The 22,917-nt window shown below is 45.9% G+C and overlaps 1 protein-coding gene across 2 annotated transcripts in view; it reads right to left on the bottom strand.

The window, feature by feature from the left end:
* Positions 1-22,917, bottom strand: part of NPHS1 (NPHS1 adhesion molecule, nephrin) — a 494,360-nt gene that overhangs the window by 335,325 nt on the left and 136,118 nt on the right. The window contains exon 2 of one of the 2 annotated variants that reach the window (XM_069604883.1): positions 259-422. The exons of the other annotated variant lie outside the window; for it this stretch is intronic. The gene's annotated coding sequence lies outside the window, so the exon portion shown is untranslated. The remainder of the gene's footprint in view (positions 1-258; positions 423-22,917) is intronic. 2 annotated transcript variants of the gene reach the window in all.

The raw sequence follows: 22,917 nt of genomic DNA, 5'->3' as shown, positions 1-22,917 counted from the left end.
ATAGGCAACTAGGCACTCAGGAAAGGTAGTGAGTGGCCAAGCTCAGGGTGCATTGGGAACACAGGTGGTAGGTGATGGGGACTAGGGAAGGTCACAGTGAGTTAGGGAGAGAGCTAGTAGTCTAGTTTGCAGTTAGCTATGATGCATTACGCACAATTAATAACATTTGGCGGTGAGGGCAGATGCAGCCAGTGCTAAGTAGATACATAATGTAACTAAGCGAGTGGCTGGATAAGAATACAATGGCTGGACGCTTACCCAGGTTACAGTCCTTGTGAGTTCTTGCTTGTTTTGTGGTTTGCCGAAAGAAGAGGATAAGTCCTGGTCCACGGTCCTCCCGGCTCCGACAGGCTCGGGACAGGGCCTTTTACTCTGGGTCTTCGATGAGGGCTGGCTTCTGCCAGCCAGCAGGCACCTATTGGCTAAAATAAGGCGGCGTCATGACTGGTTGCTTAGCAACTATGTACACAGTTGCAGCGGAGGGAGTGGGGAACGCTGAGTACGGCGGCCATCTTATTTGGGGAAAAATGCAAACAATGATGTTGAAAAAGGTAGGTGCTCCACGGAGTCAGTGCTCCACGTGGCAGATAAGGCACAAGTTGGCTAATACAGCACAAAGTGGTGAGAAAGGCTGATTCAGGCGCAGGAAGGGCCGGGATGCAAAGGGTTCCAGTGGAGGTTCCACGGTTATCGAGGGAGGTTTCTTTGCCTCGTTTCAATGCAGGGATGTCAACCTCAGCAGGGACTGCTCTGGCGGCTGCACGGCAGTTGGGGCTCCATCCCTTTCAGTAGTGAGCAGGATTTGAACGTCAAATCGAATTTATTTGATATCATAGCTCATTTCAAACTTTACAAACATAAACTTTTAAAGACAATCTTATATTGCCTCCGATTATTTTTAAACTGCACAGTTATTATTAAAAAGAATGCAAGAATTAGTTCAGAATTCACAAATATTAACATGAACGGTTCAAGCAAGGCTTCAGTTTAGTGCCCTTTCTAGATTTACAGTATGAAAAATCAGCTTCAGTTATGCTACTTTTTTGACAAACTGTAATTTTGTCCTGAAATGTCCAGAAATGGTTGAACTGGCTGAAAAACTAAAACACATACTAAACGTCGGGCTAAAAGCAGGGGTGTGTTTTGGCACCCCTACTTTGCAACCTTTACATGACTGACATGGCTTTGGCATTTGATAATTCTAGCAATTTCGCACCCAGAATTGGTCCTCACCCAGTTTCCTGGTTCGGCTATGCAGCTATGACATTGTCAAGCAGTACGTTTACCTGGGAACATTAGTTAGTAATAAACGTCTAAGTATGCCTATGCACAACTTTTAGTCTCCCAAAATGTATACAAAATTCAGGCTTATAAGAAACTTTGTCACTTATTCTGGTGGTTACTCCATAGAAGGCCTGATTAAGATCCATAAAAATAAGCATTATCCCAGCCACACTTTATGGCCCTGAATCGTTACCAGAACATCGTACCTGTGGCTTAAAGCTTTGGAGGGAAAGCTGTGGAAAACAGCGTTGGCATTACCTACAGCCCTGCCTACAGACGTGTTATGATTAAATTGGGTCTGGTGTTGCTGGGACACTTTTGCAAATTAGACATTCGGCCTCATTATAACTGTGCCGGTACGTTAACAATGGTGCCGGTAAGCCTACCAGCACCGTTGTTACCGGACTGGCACAGAAAAACTCTGTGGGCTGGTCACGTCCCGCCCGTCACGGTCAGACCTGGCAGGCGGAACGGCACCCACCCACAGAGTTTCATGGAAGCAGAGTTATTAACGGTATCGGTGCTTCTGTGGTCCCCATTCCCATTGAATCCTGTCGTAAATTACCAGCGTCTGACTTCCCGGCCTCCGGGGTTGTAATGCCCTGGTGTTATCGGGAAGTCAGGCGCCAGTAATGTTTTTTCGGGTCCGGTGGCAAGCCGCCGGTATCACCAGCAGGCTTACTGCCAGACCCGAAATGAGTCCCATTATTGTCTTCTTTATAATAAAATCTTGACTGGGGAATCTCCTTCTTTGATTACTTTATACGTCCATCTCCTTAAATCTAGTTTGCAAAACAAGGTCTTGACTAGGTACGTGGTGTTAGGCAGAATCCTGTGCAGTTCCCTTAGGGAGCACTACAGAAGATTAAGTCTACAGGTGAGAGCAATAAATCCCCTTTGTTGTCAGTCTGTACCACAAAGATTTAGTTGGTAGCCGTGGTTGAGCAGTCAGATTTATCTCAAGAGGGAGTTGAGCAGTATTCATGGTTACACAATAGGCCTACAGTACTAAGGTACAAGGAAACACTGACCAAAGCTTTGTATTAAAAAGTATATATATATTTATTTTATACACTTCTAATAAAACACATGTATCACAGTCATCAAGCAAGTTAAATTAAGTCAAAGGTAAAATATCCACACTCCCAAGTTAAATTGTAGACCAAGTGAACCAGAGTGAAAACTGAGCAAAACCGCACAGTGAAAACCACACACAAGGGATCCTCTATCATTTTCTCACAAGGGAGGGAAAGCACAAGTTATAAAGAAATAGTTTCTTACACACCCTAGCAACACTTCCCATAGGTTTGTGAACCAGTTTAAGCAAGACATTGCATCAGTATAGGCAATACTTAAATGAAAACTGAGCAAAATGGCATTTCACAAGGTTTAGAAAGGGTAAGAAAAGGGTAGTTATAAGAAGTAGGTGCACCAACATAGTTCTAGTTGAGAGTGAATCTAAAGAAGACAGGTCTAACAAATGTAGCCAGAGTCAGTAGGCCTGTGCCAGAGTTATTGGTACAGGGCAGGGGCCCAAGAGCAAAATGTTCTTGTAGCTGCAGTCAAGTGTTTGGTTAACGATTTTGAAAAGGTGGATGCAGAAGTTGAGAAGACAATGTTAAGAGAAAGGGGCGGCCAACCCAACAGGTAGGTAAAGGATTTAAAACACCTTTAGTGCTACTGCGAAGAAAGGGCGGCCTGGCGGAACAATGTACCTTTAAATGAAGAAGTGTCTCCTGCGGTGGCGGTTGTTCCTGGTAGTTCCTGCAGTTCGGTTGATCCAGCAGAGCAAGAGAGGCTCTCGTCATGGAGGAAGGTTCGAGTTACTGCACTACCCAGGGATGAAACCAGCCGCGGTGCTGCCCGACGAATAAAAGGTACGCTCCTTTAAATCGCGGTCCGGGTGGACTGGTGCCTGGCTATCCGGCCTCCAAGTACAGGGTAAGCGAGATTCGACCAAGGCCGGTCCGGGAAGGTGATTGGCAAACTGGTTGGCCCCACCAGCTCAAGGGAAGAAGGCTCTTGCAGATGAAGATCTTCTCTCGTCGTGTGGAGAAAAGTGGTTAGACGCTGCAGCAGGGCTTAACCAGTGGTTCAGTCGTTGCAGATGTCTTTGGCTTCTCTCCTCTTCGGCTTCTTAGTTCCAGTGGTGACGTCTTGCTCTTCCAGTCCTCAGGACCCTGCTTTTATGCAAAAAGTTCCCCATTCATACAGCCTAGCTGTCACTCACACAGTGGAGGGGTCATCCTGGCGGGAGACCCTCCAGCCTATCAGGATAGATTGCGACATGGGTTGCTGAGGCAACCCTGTCCAGGGGTCCTACTCCCCTTCCCACACAATGGACCCACCCCAGACTCAGTGGCGCCGAAAGGAGGGCTTCTCGGCAGAACCCTGCCAAAAGGATGAACAAAGGATTCCCGACCTGGATTAGGAGTTTAGAGAAAGACACAAGAAAGAAGTTATATTAAAGTTCTGGCAAATAAAACCTACCAGAGACAAGGTAATATTAAAATGCACCGGCGGTATGTTAGAGGCTGTCAGAAAAAGTGGTATCCTCGAACAATGGGAAAATCCCATAGGGAAATATTTGCAGTCGAATATTTATGGTAGTAACCACTGCCACCAGCCAGAACCTTTTGAGAGAGAGAAAAAAAATAAACAAACCCTGCAAATCCAGCAAAGCTGCGCTGCTGGGGGACTCTATAGGTAAGGGAAATTAGGCATAGAATGAGAATTCTCCCTAACACGTGGCTGACTGCAGGAAATTCCATTGTACCACAGGCCTATGCATATGACATTGAACTACACAATTATGAAGAAGGAGCTGAAGGCCAAAGCTTTGTTATGGGATCATGCAGCTAATGTATCACATGTATGTGGTTAGAAACCCCTACTCGGATACAGTCAACAAGGGTGTCATTTCTTCTCACCATTAAACTACATAACACATCCTGCAGATCCACAGCCCCTTAGAGTTATTATGTCACTTAAGCTCAATCTGTTGCCCTCGGCCCCAGCTTCAACCCACAAACAACGGCTGTGTAAGCGGTTTTCCACTGAAATTGAATGGACATGCCACCTTTCGACTCAATATGATCTTTTAGGAGACAAGTAGAGTCTTTTTTAAGGAAAATGTAAACACTCGCCGCAAAGGATTGTTACCGACCAGTTCTGGTCAGCTATTTATTCGACTAATTCTATGGTTATTTTAAATGCGGCTTTTGGTCTTTGGATGTTGATTCACATATTTTTACAGAGAGGAAACCAATATATGACGTTTTACTGCATTTATGGGAAACACTTAATGGTAATCTCAGGTGATTTGTAGGATGACCATTTTCTGAATTGTTACATATCTGTTTTTTTACTTATTTGATTGATGTACTTGTAATAATGAATTATTTATTGAATCAATACAGTAATTTGTATGTCTTGCTTGAGTCCGCGTGTTGTTTCTATTTGCATATTCTTCACATGTATTTCTAGTGCTAAAGCTTGTAATAGACTAATACACTTAATATATATATATATATACAAATATATATATATATATATATAGCCTCACATCATTTTAAAATGCACAGTTATTAAAAATCAAGCAAGAATTTGTTCAGGAGTCACACATATTTACATGAACGATTCACGCAAGTGTTTAGTGCCATTTCTAGACTTGCAGTAAGCAGAATCAACTTCAGTTATGCTACTTTTTTTGACAAACTGATTTATTTTCCTGAAATGTCCAGAGTGGCACGAACTGGCTGAAAAAGGAAAACACATTCCAAATTAGAAAAACTGCCAAAGAAAGAGTTAACATAGGAACTTTCTTTAAAAAGATGTTTAATATATGTTTAAAGGAATAGTGTGCTCAAAAATAATAGTGTCTTAAAAGATTGATAATTATCAAAAAACATATATTAAACATCTTTTTAAAGAAAGTTCCTATGTAAACTTTTGAGCAAACGAGGCTCAAAGTGTTTACATGGGGGCATCCATTTCGTGAATTGAAGCAGCCTCCTCTGTGCATGTTAACCTCTGCTCTTGCAGCACTAATCAAGCAGCAAAAGCCCCCTGCTGGGAGCTTTTGCTTACTCCAGCCAGAGCAGAGCTGAACATGGAGCGGAGGCTTCCTTCACTTTCATTTTACGTTTTCGGTGCTCCCTAAGCCCAGGGAAGCACAGAAAACATAAAATGATATACATAGCAATTATAAATACTTCGCTGGCTGCCGACGGAGTTTTCAAAATTGCTGCCACTTTCTTCTCTAGTTTCCCCTGCATCTGTATTCATAATTGCCTGGACTTGCCTACAAGCAAAGGCGCATCAATTATAAACACAACGTTGTTGCATTTGTGATTGTCGTGGTTGGAATCAACAACATTGTATTTGAGATTGCGGTGGCTTCAGCTTTGAGTCTCCCGGGCTCGGCACAATACAACTCTGCGGGCTGGTGACGTCCCGCCCGCCACGGTCAGACCTGCCGGGCGGAACGGCACCCACCTGCAGAGTTTCACTGACAATTTTCGTTGGGTCCTAGTGTTAATGAATGTAATGCTCTGAGGTCTCGATCAATAATGCTGATAAATCACATGGCATGGCTTCCTTCTGTATATTGAACCAACCTTCTTCCCATATGTAGAGACATACAACAAACTCAGCCTGAACGCTAAGAAAATCTTTATGCCACAGATGTCGGTTCTAAGAGGTATCTTTAATTCGCGTTTATCCAGTCTCAATCACCAAAGTGTTGGTACCCACTCAATGATTGTGGAGCTACGCGATTGGATCATTTACTCTATTCTCTATTTGCCAAGCTCAGATCTTTTAGGAAATTGGGCCATACATTGTGCCTGATTAGTTGAAAGACTTTGAGGGGCTAAGCATCCTTAAAGTCCCAACTCAAGAAGGGTGCATTAGAATTACCTTTTAGTTCAGAATGTTCCCTGGTGGATAGAGGACCACATGTTAAGAAAAGAATAAAGGTTCAGCTGCCAATATGTTAGCAGAAATAGAAATGTGCCAACTCTAATATAATCACATGATTAGGATTGTGTTCTTGGGAAGACCACATCTCTGTCCCATATAACACCATAGGGGCGAGTTTGGCCACATGTCTAAATGTTTGCTACTGGTAAAGCACCTACTTTTCCCAATAACAGCCGTAGGGCTCCACAGCTAGCATTCACTTTCATTGCAACCCTCTTCCGATTGGCAAGTCATTAACACTAACTTTCTTTAGTTGGTTTTGTCCACTGTGATGAAGTCCCCGGGCTCTGTCTTTTGGGGAGAGAGTGGGTGACTACAGGGGCGGGCTGCTGTAACTCGCTAGGTGATGCTGGGCCAGGGAGGTGTGCGGATCCCCTAGCCTGGCCCACCAGGCCCCACACTTGTGGCTGGTGACCAACACATGGGGCCTACAATGCACTCTTCCCCTTTAAGGAGCTTTGCTGTTGCTAGAATCAGAACCTGTCCGGCTGCACCCTTGCAGTGCACATTCATCCTGAATTAGAACTCAGACTTGTCAGATCAATTTACAGGAATTCTGAGACAAGATATAGTCATCCAAAAGGCCTTCCATGGTCACAGGAGAAGAGGGAGAGCCTGTGCGAGGGCTGTCCACCTCATGCTGAAAGAACAGAATACTGCAAATTCATGATGGCAGCTAAGCTCATTCAGAGAAACCACATTCTGTGGCAGCATTATTGTAGAGGTCAAGGACTGACACTGTGAGTAGGTAAGAGAAGTGCCAAGTAGTTTATTAGGTGAATGCAGAGAGCAGTCAGCACTGTCCACAATGGCAACCAAGCTCCCTCATTCTAACGAACACTCGTTCCAGAACATGTATGTGTTCTGGAACACAACTTGTTGGGATTCTTTTAGTTCTCTCACTCACAACACCCAGCAAATGTTGCTTCTCCCAAACTATCACTAGTCACCACTCTTCGATCACCCTCACTGACCACCACTACATTGTCACACTCCCTGGAAGGAACCGACTTCTCCTTGCATAATGCCCACCTACCATTAGACCATACTTCTCCAGCCACCAGCAAAACACTTTTCCTTACTGCTGCAATCCTTTTGGGTCCCAAAATTGTGCTCTCTAAACATTTGGGCCCATACCTATCGTGCTCTGAAACACCTGTGTATGAGCGTGATAGAAATAAAATATCAATTCAATTCAATACCTGGGATTCTTGATCAAAACTCAATCTCCAACAAGCCACTCACGCTCTTTAACACTGACATTGTCATCAAACACACTTTTATAGTGACGTTGTGCTTCTTCCACCATCCTTATCACCTCTTCATGATCCACATTCATAGTGCATGCCCACCCCATCCATCCTGGACACAATTTCGTCCCTGGTTGTCGTCCTTTCAACAAGACAAAGGGGGACACCTTGGTACCTGTGTGAGGTGTGATGCAGTAACTCTATTCCATTTCTTTCAAGACCATACTCCACAACAACTTTGTACCCATGGCTAACTGAATGCCACCCTTATGGAACCTACTGGCATGCTCCACCAGACCATTTGCCTTGAGGTGGTACAAGGCTGTGCGTGTGTGCTTAATTACAAACTGCAGCAACCAGTTCCTCATTACTTCCGAGCAAAACTGAACACCATTATGATATGATAAGATATTTTATTTGTATTGCGCTCATACACAAGTGTTTCAGAGTGCGACGAGGCAAGGTAGGGGAACAGGGAAGGACAAAAATAACGATCTTACTAGGCCCAGTGATATTGAGAATGCGTAAGTGCAGGGGAGAGGAAAGGGGAAAAAGTGCAACGCAGAGGGGAGAAGTGGAAAGTGCTGAGCATGGGATAAAACACAAAAGTTAGTGCAGCCAGCAAGGTGGTGAGTGCAGGTTCTGAGCGCAGACAGGGGTGTCTGGAAAGTGCAGGCAAGGGGATTGTAGGGTAACATATACAGACCCAAGGCAAGGGTTGCCAGGGGCAGTGAGGGTGAGTGGCTGTGTGGGCATGGGACTGGGCCAGCAATCAGAGGGTAACCTGGTGCACTGTGCCGAAGCAGAACAGATCAGCAGGGGAGAGGGAGAGCTAAGGCAGAAGCCAAGAGGAAGGTCTTGAGGTGCTTCCGGAAACAAGGATGGTTCTCCTCAAGTTTCAGAGTGGCAGAGATGTTGTTCCAGAGGGAGGCCCTGCTGAGAAAAGCGATCTACCACCAACTCATTGCGTGGAGAAGCGACTGACCCTGAGGCAGTTGGAGGTGAAGGAGTGAAGAGTTTGAGTAGGAAGATATTTACAGAGGGAAAGTTGAAGGTATTTTGGACCCGGGCCCCAGAAAGCCCTGTGGATAATGCAAAGGGTCTTGAATTTAATCCTTGCAGCCATTGGGAGCCAATGAAGAGATTTCAGTGCTGCAGAGATACGATCCCAGGGCTTGAAGCCAAGGACAAGTCTGTCAGTCCTGTTCTGGATGAGTTGCAGAGGGCGGAGAGTAGAAGCAGGCAGATTTAGAAAGAGGCTGTTGCAGTAGTCCCGCCTGGAGAGAACCAGAGCTTTAGAAACAGTAAGCTTCTGGGGTCAGAAGAGGAAAGGAAGAATACCTCTCAGGAGGTGCAGTTGGTAGTTTGACTTCTTAGAGTCATCATAGGTGTTAGGAGAAAAGGAGAGTGTGTAGTCGAAGTTGACCCTGAGGTTCTTAGCTTCACAGGAGAGCTCCGGAAGTGGGCCAAGGGAACCTGGCCAGAGAGTGACAGGGAAGGAGGGTGCAGGTGTGCCAATGAGGAGATTCTCCATCTTACTAGCATAAAGGCAGCGAACATTGGAGGAACACCATTCCTGGATAGCAGAAAGACAGTCTGAGATAAGAGAAGGAGAAGAGGTGGCAGAGGGAAGCCTGAAAACGAGCTTAGTGTCATCCGCATAGCACTGAAAGTTGGAGCAGAGAGCGGCAATGCGGTGGCCAAGGTGTGCCAGGTACTGGTTGATCAGCCAGGGAGAAAGGTTAGACCCCTAGGGAACACCTCAGGTAGAAAGTGAGATAGAGGAAAGGATGGAACCAAGTTCAACCTGGGAGGGTCGATCAGAGAGGAAAGAGGTCAGCCAAGCCAGGGCCTGACCGGTGATACCCACGTTATCACAGAGACAGTTCAGAAGGATTTCATGTTTGACCGTGTCAAAGGTAGAAGAGAGATCGCGTAGGATGAGGACAGAAGGGATGTTAGAATCAAGGTTGGAGAGCAGGTCTTCACAGATGCTCAGGAGAGCAGTTTCCGTGCTTCTGGCAGCTCTAAAACCAGACTGATGGTCATGGAGACAACCAACAGAGTCAATGTGAAGATTAAGCTGGGAGAGGGCCAGCTTTTCTAGGAGTTTGCCAAGGAAAGGAGTGATGAAGATCAGGCAATAGTTAGCCGGGCCTAGATCGCACTTGTCTAGAAACCTTGTCAAGGGAGAACAGAGATAAGGAAAAGAAGAGGGAGGATTATCACTCACTAATTCCATAGCAAACCCCTCACCATAAAAACATTCTAACAAATTACACTAGTCCTAACAAAATAACACTAGTTCTGCAGTAGTTGCCTTCCACTCTATCCATATCGAATGGTAATCCACCGTGACAAAAAGGAACTTGAACCCTTCACCCAAACCTTGAATGGGTCCCATTATATCCACTGCCACTTTTTGCCAAGGCTCCCTGGGCAACCACAATGGGAGAAGTGGCGTCTCACACACCACTTTACTCTTGTCACTTATCAAACACTCATTGCAATTCCTTATTTCTTTTTCTACACCACTATCCATTACTGGGCAACAGTAACTCTGCCTCAGCATCCTCTTGGTGCTATTGGCACAAAAATGCCCTTGATGGGCAATTTCTATACGTTTCCCTCTGATGCCCTCAGGGGGAATCACTTTGTAGCCCCTCCTGAGTTTTCCTCCAACTAGCGCCAGCTCATCTTTTACTTCATAAAATCGTTAACATTTTCTTTCAATATTGTTCCTGCTGGGCCATCCTACCACTGTCCACTTTGCCACTTCGCCGAAAATGACATCATCTCTCTCTGCTGCTCTCCATTCTTCTTCCCTCAAGCATCTTGCTCAATGCTGGCAACAATAATTTACTCTTCCCTATCTTCCACCTTTTCCCCATTGTCTCCACACTCCACTGGAAGGCGAAAAGACAATCTGCAACCACATTCTTCTTACCAGGTAGACAGCAAATCTGAAAGTCATATTTCTGCAACCCTAATATCAATTTAGACGCCTTGGGTGAGCCCTTATACCAGTTGCGACAAGCTAACATTTGTACCAGAGGTCTGTGATCAGTTTTCACGATAAACCGCTGGCCCCACAGGAATAATTTAAAATGCATAATGGCCCAAAACACAGCCAAAGCCTCTCTTTCAATCACTGAGTAGTTTTTCTCAGCGCCCCTTAGTGGCCTAGACACACATGTTACTACATGTTTCTTCTTCCCACTGTCTTTTTGCGACAATGATGCTCCCAGACTCAATAAGCTGGCACCCACAGTCAGCAATGTTTTCTGCCCACTCACAAAACCACCTAAAGAAGGTGCATCAGCCTTCATACATTCATCTGACAATGTAAATGGAACCCCTTTCTTGCGCAATGCCCTCCAGGCAGCTGAGATAAGAGCAAAGCTGTGTACAAATTTGTGATAAAACTATACCATGCCCATAAATGAGCTCAACTGATCTTTATCTTGTGGCGCCGGGGTTTTACTGATTGCTTCTACCAGATTGTATTTCAGAGATATTCCCTGGCTGAGATCTTGTGTCCAAGATACTCTACCACACGCACACCAATCTAACATTTTCTGCGCTGCACTGTTATATCGGCCTCACACAACCTCTCCAGCACACTTCTCAACACTCTGTCGTGTTTCTCGATAAAATCAGTGTAAATGAGAACATCATCTTGAAAAACAATCACATTTTTGACACGCTCCAAAACTGTCGCCATAATGCGTTGAAAGACAGACGCGGCCGAAGCTAACCCAAAAGGCATTCTGATAAACTTAAATGTCCCTTCTGTGGTGATGAACGCTGTTACTTTTGGACATTCTTGCGACAATGACATTTGATGGTAAGCCGCAGACAGGTCCATAACAGTAGACCAGATTGATTCGCCAAGTACAGCCAGAACCTCCGATATGACCGGTAAAGGATGTCTCTCCACTAACATTTTCTTGTTCTGGTCTCTCAAATCAATGTACAAGCAAATCTTCCCATTGTTCTTTGACACTACGACCACTGGGGATAACCAATCCGTCCCATGTACTCGTTCTATCACTCCTCTTCGCAATAGTCCATCAAGTTCTCCAGGAAATTGCTCCTTCATGTGATGAGGGACGGGCCGCACCTTACGTACTACTGGTTGTGCCTTTGGCTTCATCTTAATGCAATGCTCAAAGTCCCTAAATCGCCCTAGTTTCTTTGAAAACACAGTGGAAAATTCCAAGGCCCATTTATTCTCTACCTCTGCTACCGTCACTGGGTCAGAAGCACTTGCTTGGATGCGAATCCCTAAGTTTCTTTGTTCCACCCATCCCATTAAGGATGATCCCACCCTTGCTACAAACATGTCTGCTGTGCTTTCTCTTCCTTTGTAGCCAATGTTTGCCTGAAATGTGCCCACAAGTTCAATCTCTGTCTTGCCATATCCACACAGCTGAATGTGGGGAGATTCCAACTCCTGCACTTTCCCTGACAAAGATCTTCTGAACGTATCTTTAGAAATAATAGTCCAAGGGGATCTACCTTCATCGAATGATCTGAGCCATTTACGCAAAATATATCGGTTCCATGTGTTTTATATCGCCACAAAAACATTTACATACAAGAATGGCGCTGTATTTTTGTTGTGATATTAACCCATTGAACCTGCAGGGGACACCTCGCAACCGCCATATTATTTTACAGGGAGCGGGGACACCCCCACAACCCCTGCTCCCATTTACCCCCAATATTATCCCCACTAATACTATCGCCTATGGCTGTTCCAGATGACCATATATATGGTGCTATTATTGGTGGGGACAATATTACCTGATACCAATATATCTACGGGCCCTCCCTTTCCTCCACTCAATGCTGAAATTTCAAACACGTGGCAAGGTCTCCCTTCACCATTCTGAGGTAGCTGTGCTATTTCTTGCTCCGAATGAGGGTATCTATGTTCCACTACATTGATGGTGTTCTCCTTGCAAAGGCGTGCAAAGTGACCCTTGCGCTTGCACTTGATGCAGTCTGCATTTCTGGCTAGACAAAATATGCTGGCCGCTTCATGTCTCGGGTTTCCACATCTGAAACCTTCCAGTTCCTTTCTTCCCTCACTGTTCCTACTCTGCTTCAATGCGCACACTTCCTGGTTGTTTTTTTTTTTTTCATTTTCAACTGATATCTGACCAAGGAGTTGGTCAATGCACCAAATTCACAGGTGTGGCTCTGTGTCCTCAACACAGCTACGTACCCTTCCACGAGCTCCATTGGTTCTTGTAGTCTCTGAAAAAACACATGTCTCTCAAAAGTCACATTTTTGGGGGTTTGAAATGGTCTTGAATCTTCTTGATTGCAAGAGTGAAGTCATCTAGGTCCCCTGTCCCTTCACCTTGTAGTTCTGGTAGGCTATCGAATACATGGCGGCCTTCTGGGCCAAATTATATAACAATAATGTCTGTTTCCTGGAAGGGTAAAATGTGTCCCCGCCTATGCCCACTACATAGGTCTCTAACATTTTCTTCCACCTCTCCCATCTTATTGGAGGTGTTCCAGGTTCAGATAGAAACGGGGGTGGGGGAGGTATTGCAGCTGTTGCCATCATTACATTTTTCTATGGCCGTCTTCAGCAAATAAAATGTTGAGAGCCGTCACTAAACAATTGCACTTGAAACAGTGAACACTGTGGCTGCCTTTGGTAGCACTTGTTTTTCCTAGGCTGCCACGGCAATGCTGCAGCAATGATCGATGTGGTGCAGGAGGAGACATTGTTCAACGCAGTGTCGAATGTGAGAAGGTCCACTTCTCTAATGTGAGCGGGAGCTAGCTGCGTCACCCTTCAGCCCCTGGCCTCCTTCCCGAATCCTCTGTCCCCCCTCTGAGCGCCGGTTTTCAGGGGGGGCCCTCCTTCCTCACCTGGTTTGTGGGGTGCATCAATGGGGGTGCTGCCAGGTTGCCATGCCGCTGTAAGGAGGGGCCTCTGCGCTCACTTGCTGCCCCCTAGTGCAGTTTCCCAGACCTCGTTGCCAGTCTAGAGGTCAAGAAATGATGCTGTGGGTAGGTAAGAGAAGTGCCAAGTAGTTTATTAGGCGAATGCGGAGAGCAGCCGGCACATCCACACAGGCAACCAAGCTCCCTCACACTAACGAACACCCGTTCCAGAACATATACATGTTCTGGAACACAAGTAAAACATAACAATTACCTTACTCTGAGCAGAATCCCACAAAGCAATTGCATCACACCAATCGCACACAAAACATAATAACTGCTGACAGGTGATCCTTATAGGAAGGAAGGCAGCCAAAGGGGAGAGAACAGGCCACCATCTCAGAGAATGGCTATTCAGTCATGATAAGGGAGTTCAGAGTTGTCAAGCGAGAGGAGGACAGAGATAGAGTTCAGTGGCATGCAAGGCAGAGAAGGGAGACTGGAGTGAGGTGGCTGGAGAGAGCAAGAGAGAAGGGAAGAAGGAGAATGCAGAAATAGGAGACAGGAGATATGTGACGGGAGAGAGGAGAAAATGGAGGTTGGATACAACACCATGGAGGAGGTAGAGGAGCACAATCAGGAGGATGTTTGAGATAACATCGGGGGATAGATGAGGTACACAGTATTAAGAAGTTTGGAAGTGATTGGAGAGGAAGAAGAGGATATTTAAGAAGTTCACGTAACATCAGGGGAGATGCCAATGAGCATACCAAAGATATGGAAGATGATAAGAAGGAGGAGGTTAGAAGAGAAGCTCACGAGTCGGGAAGAGAGGATAATGCAGCTGAAGAATGAAGCACTAGCGAGCCATTACGGAAGTAGTAAGGAGGTGAGGGGGTGAGGTGAGTCAAGCGGGCAGGTCACAGCCTGTGAGGAGTGGATGTGAGGTGGCAGTACATACAGGTGGCATGGCATCAAGGAGGCACAAGAAGAGAGAAAGAGAGAGAGAATGACGAAGGTGGGGAAAAGGAGCTACATGAGGGAGCCCCCAACATGAGATCATTGCTTGTCATCAAGCGGGCGCCTAATGCTGGGGTATTGGGAATTAGAACCAGGACCCTTAACCAAGAGCAGCATAAGGGAACTCCAGTCGACCTAACCATGGAACTGTGGCTGCCAACCTCTCTCTTAGTGGCCAGCACTGGAGGTCTTCTCCACGTTATCTGAGCCTCAGAGCCTGCCTTTCTCCATTCCTACCTGCAGGTAAACATGGACCACCTGAGATCCAAGAGAGGGGTCTCTCGAAAGACCACGACGATAGCCAAGATCATGAAACTACAGACAAGAGACCAAGGACCTACATTTAGGAGCACTGGAAGACAAGGGAGATGTGGAGGGGACCACTTTAATCCCCAAGATTTTGAATGACTGAGAGACACTGAGACAGCCTGTGAGAAGACCATGGAATACAACTTTCAAAAACACAGAGACTGTGTGACTTACATAAGGATCATTTGCTGTTGCCCTTTGAAGAAGCAGCCCACTTCAGCCTTTCCTCTTCTTGTTTGCTAAGTTTCTTATAAACATTGTACATTGAGAAACCCCTTTAATAAAATCCAGATACAATCTGAACCAGATTAATATGTGTTCATTGTCATTCCAGCGCCGTTTTATATTTTTAGCAGCATTTTTAGCAGCAGATTTTTTGCATCAATAACTCATCGAATTACCCCCCAAAACTCCCCTTCCCAGCTATTTAGAACCTAGTCCCCACACCCCTATCCATTATATACCTTTACCCCCCCCCCGCCACTCCAGCCCCCATATTTTTCAATGAGTTATTGCAGCAAGAAAATCGGTGGCGAAGAATAAATGGGCGAAGAATGAACGTTGTACCATTAGTTTGATGTTGACCTTTCTTGTCTTCGGTACACCACTCATCAGGGAACATTTTAAACCCCTTTGCTGACACATGACCCTTGACATATTGCAGTTAATTCTGAGATCATTTCTTAAACATGGAACATGATGTTATCGATAAAATGGTGCAGAGCCATGTGTGTTTGCTATAGTGGTACTGCGCCATCAGCAAACTTCCATACATGTATATGATAATGATCTACTCTTGGCGGAGACCCCTTCACATGTATCAAGTGGAGGGAGAGGTCTGCAGCATACAGGTTAACCAAACAAGGACCCATGCACCCTTTCTGTTTCAACCCCTCGGAGCATTCACTGTTCGTATCACGACTGATCTTAACACTTGTATTGGAGTACAATGCAATGATGATCTTTAGTGAATTACTTTTCGATTGATGACTGAACCAGTGTTTCCAAAATGATCAGACAGGAAGTGATTTTGCAGTGGTGCTTAGCCAGCCGAGGACTTCAACCACAGCCATAATCGCATGTTAAGGGCCCCAAATCAGAGTTTGCTAACCATCTAGATGTTACTCCAGTTGCTGCTAAGTCTCCATCTGCCTCCCAAATATCTCTCCCCCCAGCTCCTTAAAGACCAACCTACTCCTCCACGTCTCCAACTCTTTACACCACCTTTATTCTGCCCGACATTGCCCCCGGGACACTCCGCACCCTGCGCCCAGACATCACATACTAGGCTTCCACCACCACCTCCCATAGCACTTAGTCAGGAAATCAGATCTCCTGCCTGCCCACCTTGCTCCACAGAAAGAAAGGAGGGACTAGTAGTAGTTCCCTTCTCCAGGCCCTTGTCTGCCATTGTCTCTTGTAGTTAACTTGAAAAACATCTGCCACCTCATTTCTCTACTTAAAAAGAAGGCCCTTAGCACCTCCAACAACATGCCTGTGTGCGAATAACTGTATATCCATGCAGTGGGGCAGTGCAGGGGAAACAGTCCTGAAACATGTTAAATGCCCGTGCTTCGCTTCAGAATCATGGGTGGTGGAAGAAAGCTTTCTGAAGCCCTGCTGAGTCCAAGGGATGTTTTGTTTTCGTTTATTGTAGTTTTGTTTTATAAAATGCGACATTGCAGACAAAATCTCCAGGGATATTCACAGCTGGACTGGAGGACGCATTGCAGATCCTGACTGAGGCCAGGGACTGAGAGGAGGAAGGAAGTTGACAACACAAGAAGGGAAAGGGTCAGTGGGCCTTGACTGCTAGGCCAGGTGCTGCATTCTAGATCCTGAGGGGAGACAGAGAGGGTGCAAGAAAGGGAAGACAGACAGAAGTGAGGGGACATTTACAGATGGGGCCTGAAGGATGCATTTCAGACTCTTACTGCCGGGCATATAATAAGGCAATTCCAGGAAGTTGTGTTGGGCACCACTAGCAAAGGGGCATAGTGGGGAGGAGTATGTTGGCCATAAACAATCAAACGTGTGTCCTTTGCAATGATAGGAGCAGCAAATCACAAAGAGGTGTCGGAAAAGGGATGACGGAGATGGGAAGAGCAGGAGGGCATTCACTCATAAGTCGGAAGGCTGGTCTCCATTTCCTGACCAAAAGGGGGAAAGAGCGGAAGGAAGAAAGGGAATACAGGGAGAAGGGAAAGGACCAGGGGAAATTCAACAGCTCAGCCCCAAAACAGCATTCCATATTGTGTCCGTGGGAGGCGCATGGTGAGAAAGGGACTCATGTACAATGCTGATAGGGAGCAGAGGGGGTTCGTCCTAAGACAGCTTTACCAAAACATTATAAGAGGAGTGTTGATAGGCAACCTCAGGGTCAATTAGGAAAAGATTGACGCGTAGCAATCTGAATTCAAGCAAAACAATGGAGAACAGTCAGAACACAGGTCAGTGTGAGCAGCAACAGTTGTAGTAAGATTGCAAGTGGGCAGTGTCAAGTGGCGATCCAGGAGCAGTAACATATTCGAATGATATTCTTTCATTCCCAGAGATAAGGTTAGAGGTCAGTGATTGCAGGAGAAGTATGCAATTGGCAGTAGTTGGGATGGAACTCACTCTGAGACTGCAGCTGCCATGAATAGTTACCTGCTCAGCTCTAGGTGTAAGTCGAGGAAAGGGCAAGCTGGCAAAAATGATTTGGGCAATGCTGGGTTGGTTGGCCTACTCCCACTGTCTTCCCAGTGACTACAGCCTATCAAAGTTCCTCAAGTTTACCAAGTTCAACACAAAACAAAGTCTCAAGTTCCAGGAAAAACAAAATGGCCAAAGTTTCTTGGATGAAGGAATATTTCCCTGGTCTCTCTTCACCACTGGTGTGGCTCTCTCCCAGCTAGATTCCACTTTTGGGTGCCTTCGGGCTCCCCTTGTGTCTGTTCTAGGCTTTCTTGTTTGGTCCTCTCTGGCTCCCTTTGGTTTCTTTGTCCCAATACGCTGTAACCTCTCTCTTCTGCTTGGTTATCACAGCTCTTGTGGATTTTTGTGACCCTTGTGTTCTTCAGCTTCTGTTTTGGGTCTCTCTGGCTCTCTTGGATTTATTTGTCCCAATACGTCACTTGACTCTCTGGGATATCTGTAACCCCTCTCTTCTGCTTGTGGGTATCACAGCTCTTGTGGATTTGTGTGACCCTTCTGTTCTTCATCTTCTTTTTTGGGTCTCTCTGGCTCTCTTGGATGTATTTGTCCCAACACTGGCTCTCTGACGTATCTGTAACCCCTCTATTCTACTTGTATTTTTCTCAGCTCTTGTGGCTTATATGACCCATCTAGAGGTTTATCCCCCTCGAGTTTCTTGGACTCTTGTAACCCTACTCTTTCTCTCGGGTCCTCTGTGACCCTGTGTTTCACTTAGCTCTCTCTGTTTGCCTTCAGCCTTGGCAAACTGTGTACCATAGGCGTTGCAGGGTCGGCTTCAGTGAGGGTGTGTCTCTTCGGCAGCAGCAGCGCTCTTTGCCGCCTGTCATTCATCTGGACTGAATACAAGCAGTCTTCAGACTTTGCTCATTGTGGCGTTTTCTAGCCCTCCTGCTTTCTCATCCATAGCAGATGATTCACTCCCCCCTTGGTTCCTTATTTCAGCATTCGTTCTAGGAACCGGGCCAACCACGTCCTTGGTGTAGTCACGACTCCAGGTAGGCTTTGCTTTGTTTGGTCTTGGCTTCTCAGCCCCAGTATGCCTCTGTATCGGGATGGTGGCCTTTCCCTTTGGCGTTCAACTGTCTGCCTTCGGGGTTCACCTTGCTCTGTGCCACAGCCAGCGTCGCTGTGCAGCATGGCTCTGTCCCACACCAACATATTCACTCCCGAGCCTTGCCTCTGTGTGTGGTCTCTCCTTCTCTACTCATTGGTCATCAGCCCTTCATCCTTGCGTCTGTGATAAAAGAGAGTGTATCGTTCACCATAGGTTGTCAAACAGGTGTAAAGTTCATGTGTGCGTGTGTGAGGAGCTGGGAGGCCCAGGGGACAGGCATGGCATTTTTTTACTGGACATCTAAGATAGATGTCTGGCAAAAAATACCATGCCTGCCCCCTAAGCCTCCTAGCGCCTTGCATACACATATAATGACTTTGATTGTGTGCGTGTGTTTGGCACCGTGGAGCCCAGGGGACAGGGAAGGCATCTTTTTACTGGACATCTATCATAGAGTGCCAGGGGACCACTCCAGTGGTGACAGTGCGCAGTATAAATATCCTTTAACATAACATGACATAACATAGAGGTCTAGTCAAGGATATGAATGTAAATCACCCTTAGCACTTCAGACAAAGCTCATTCATCTGTTAGAGTTAAATGGGAATCATACTAGGCACCTTAAACTTGCCAGTACCACTGTGTTAATTCTCTGGGGAAGCAATCAGACTCCAGATGATTGTACATATAAATAAAGGAGGCAGTCATCAAGGGGAATATGAGGGGCAACAATGGTCAGGCCCCCAGTATGCTTGGGTTAATTGTGAGGAAATGAAGGCTTGGGAACTATCGCACCTTCGGACAAGACTCTAGTAGGGAACTGCAGTTAACCCAGGGTAGGTGTGCGCAAGAGAGGTGCAAAGTCTGCAGAGCATGGGGTTGGTCCTCGGTCACATCTGGTAATGTGGGACGCTAGAAGTCTCTTCCGCTCTGCTGGGTAGTGCTCTAGTGTTGGGCTACTCACTACGGGGCTCCTATATCCTCCCATGCTCCGCGATAACACTGGTGGGCCCATGGCAGCTCAATTAAAGCAATACGCTCTGACCACCGAGAAGAAACACATGGGAAATCACTTTTAGTGCTTCAAATATAGATCATTCATGTGCATCCTCTGCCATATAAACAATGAACAACTAACAGCAGTGGGTGTCAATGTATAATAGAAGTCAATGTAAGAATGTAAGAAATGCACGTTGAAGTACCTTGCTCTTTAAGTACTGTATATAAGTAACGTCATTTAACTGCTTTCCCCCAGAAGTCAATTTCTCTTTTTCAGATAGCCATACCAACTAAGAAACGTATACTCTTGACTGCCTCCTTCTGATCTTAACTAAGGATTCAGTACCCATCAGGCACCTTGACAAAGTGTATTTAGGCAAGATGATGGAGTTGGAGATTGCCTGTAGAGTTTTGAAGCTTTGTGTGACAGCAAGGCAGGCATATGTGAAGGATGACAGATAGCTGGTCCCTCTCCACTGACTTCTGCAAGTGTCCATGTTCCACTCCCTCAACATGATTCATCAAATGTCTACCCTCACTTAAATCTTTGTTCTTCAACACCCAGAACATTACACCAAAAAGTAACCTTGCTTTTTTGGGTTGTTTTAGTTTTTCATGTTTTTAAATGTTGATGTGTTTAAGTGTTCTTTTTTAAATGGAAGTAACGGAAGGAGAAAAAGAAAACATAAATGGTCCGCCTGCACAAACAAAATCAAATGTATTGGAAGTTGCCACAACAACACCCTCAACATGTTCAAATGTGGGCAGGGTGGTGCTTCAGAAAATGGTGTATCCGACTGCTTCCTTGCCAACATATCCCATTCCAATCTGTAGGTGCTTATGCAGTCCTGGTTTATTTCTTTGTATTCTGGGACTTGTAGTTCCACTTTTCCCATTATAAAACTCGGACTACAAGTCCCAGGATGCAAAGAAAAAACCAGGAGTGGATAAGCACCAATATATTGGAACAGGTTATGTTTGCAAGTATGCCACTAGACAATCTCACCTGGTCCAATCAATTTCCCTGGCTAGAAGCATACCTAAACACTAAGCAGCATGACCATAGCTGCCAGCATTGGTGTTCTTGTAACTGCTCTCCAGGACACCAACTCTAGAAATCAGGACAGGCTCCCTGAAACATACTTTTCCTCACAATGGTGACGTTGTTCACCAGTGACCTGTTGGTGCTCACATTCCCCCTCACTTGTTTGCAGTAGGTAGGGGTGAAATGTGTCACACACTTCCATGTTCAAGTACAGTAGGTAGTTAAGGCATCCGGTGAATGGGTAGCTAAGAACTCTCCCTGCAGGGCTGGACTGGCTCATCAGACATTAGGGCTTCGGGCCGATTGAAATTCAACTTGGTGATTGCTGAATTTACAAGCATGCAAGTGGGCTGAATTTGAAAAACCCTATTAACCAAACACGCTCTTTAATGATGTCAGTGGGGTGCATGCATGCGTTGGAACGTTTCCCTTCTCTTTGGTTGTGTGCTGAGCTCTCTCATGTTTTGCTTTGTTTAATAGTTACATTCACTTCGAACAGGCCAGGCCCCTTGCGATCTTCTGTGCTGCCGCCTGCCACTATGACACCATCAGATCATCCAGCCCAGGCATTCTCAGGTCAATGGAAACTATGTTTATTTCAATTCACACGACCACACGTGATGTGAATTGCCCGATGCTCATTCACTCTCGTCTTGGTGTGCATGGTAGCATATCTAGCTAGAGAAGGAAAGGGACGCCTACCTTTTAGGGACATTATGTGAGGAAGCAGGGCTCAGGTTGAGAGCATGACTGTGTCGGCCTACTACTTCTTCCAAATAATTCCTTATCAGCATTAATCCCTGTGACTAGAAGTGTGCTATTGACTAGAATACAGCGGAAGAGCAGAGGGGAAGAATAGATGGCCTCAGGTGGGGTACGCTGCAAGCCTGAGCTGAGCTCCTCGAACTTTTGAAGAAAGACGAATGAACGGTCAACAAAACTTAGAATTTTCGATGATCATTTGTCTATCTTGTCTGACTGTGTCAGGGATAACTCAGCGGTAGGCGAGGGGAAGGGCCTCAGGCGAACTCTGAGGTGGAGTATGGTGGAGACTCGAGCTGGATCCCTGGGTGTCTGGCCCTGCCCGTGCTTTGGCGGTGGCTGCTGCTATCCGCTGGCTCACTGCTGCGAGTGGAACACTTTGAGTGAGGGAGGGAAGTTAGCGCTGTGAAACAGTGACGCTTTGTTGGGGCTCATGATCTGTCATGTGTGGCTGTGGCAGAGAAGACAGACTTTTAATATATTGTCTGTTTTCTTTGTGTGGCATGATGTAACCTGGTGATCTCTCTCGCTCGTGTTGACGAGGCCCACTTCCCAGCTCTCCTCAGGTTTCGCCAATGAGAGATCTCTGGAGCCTATGTGCCACTCAGCAGCAGGCCTCTTCCTCAGAAAGCACCTGCATGGCCTCCTAAAACAGGCATCCAATCACTGATCATGTGACTTTTTTCCAAGAAGAGAAGAGCAGGGGCATAGGAGACACATAATATCTGGGGGGCACAGGGGACACCTTGGGGACTTTGCTTTTTTCTTTTATTTATTGTGTTTTAGTCAAAGAACTCGACTTTTGATGTATTAAATTACATATATCATCACTGTATAAAACAAGAGAAAAGAAGAAAAGAAAAGCAGTTCACAGTATGAAATCATTCAATTTGGCGTCTCACTTCAGAAGGCTCAGTTCACGTAAAAATGTTACCACTTCCCAGGCATAAAACACAGGAGGACAGCGCTGTACCTCCCCAAAGTAATAGAGGGTGGAAAGTGTTAATCGCTGCCTGATGGATGAGGTGCAAATGGCGAGTCCAAGTGATGTGGACAAGAAGGAGGCCATCCATGAAAGAGTGAGTGATTGCACCAATGTCCACACAAGGTCATGGGAGTCTGGGATTGATGGTTGCTGGGAGATGAGGCTGAGGCTTTCCATGCCGGGGCTTTTTGATGTATACGGTGTGGAACCTTCAGAAGTGGTCAAAGTGCATGTGAGAAATCCTTCAAATATGTGTACGAAGAGGAGGTGTGCGTTTTTGTCATTGCTTGAGCTCATATGGCTCCCTCATTCCAAGTCCTTCCTAGAAGGGTGTCAAATGCAGAATCCCGAATTATAGGGTATTCTATGTCCACAAAATAACAAAAGGCTGTGCTGCCTTATAAAAATAAAAGTTCCCTTCCTCTTTGAGGTGCCTGAGCACCACCTGTAAAGGGTTTTGACCCATGTTGAATTATTAGACGGGGCAGATGTGGGGATGAGCTGTCGCCGCCCATCATTCTATCCCAGAACAAAACTAAATCAATAGACTGGGTGGATGTGGGGATGAGCTGTCGCCGCCCATCATTCCATCCTAGAACCAGGAAAACCATGCGGTTGT

The sequence above is a fragment of the Ambystoma mexicanum genome, chromosome 1p (genome assembly GCF_040938575.1).
Source record: "Ambystoma mexicanum isolate Mex_15411 chromosome 1p, UKY_AmexF1_1, whole genome shotgun sequence".
NCBI classification, from domain to species: domain Eukaryota; kingdom Metazoa; phylum Chordata; class Amphibia; order Caudata; family Ambystomatidae; genus Ambystoma; species Ambystoma mexicanum.
The sequence above is the reverse complement of the archived record's forward strand: the minus strand, read 5'-3'. Positions and strand labels throughout refer to the sequence as shown.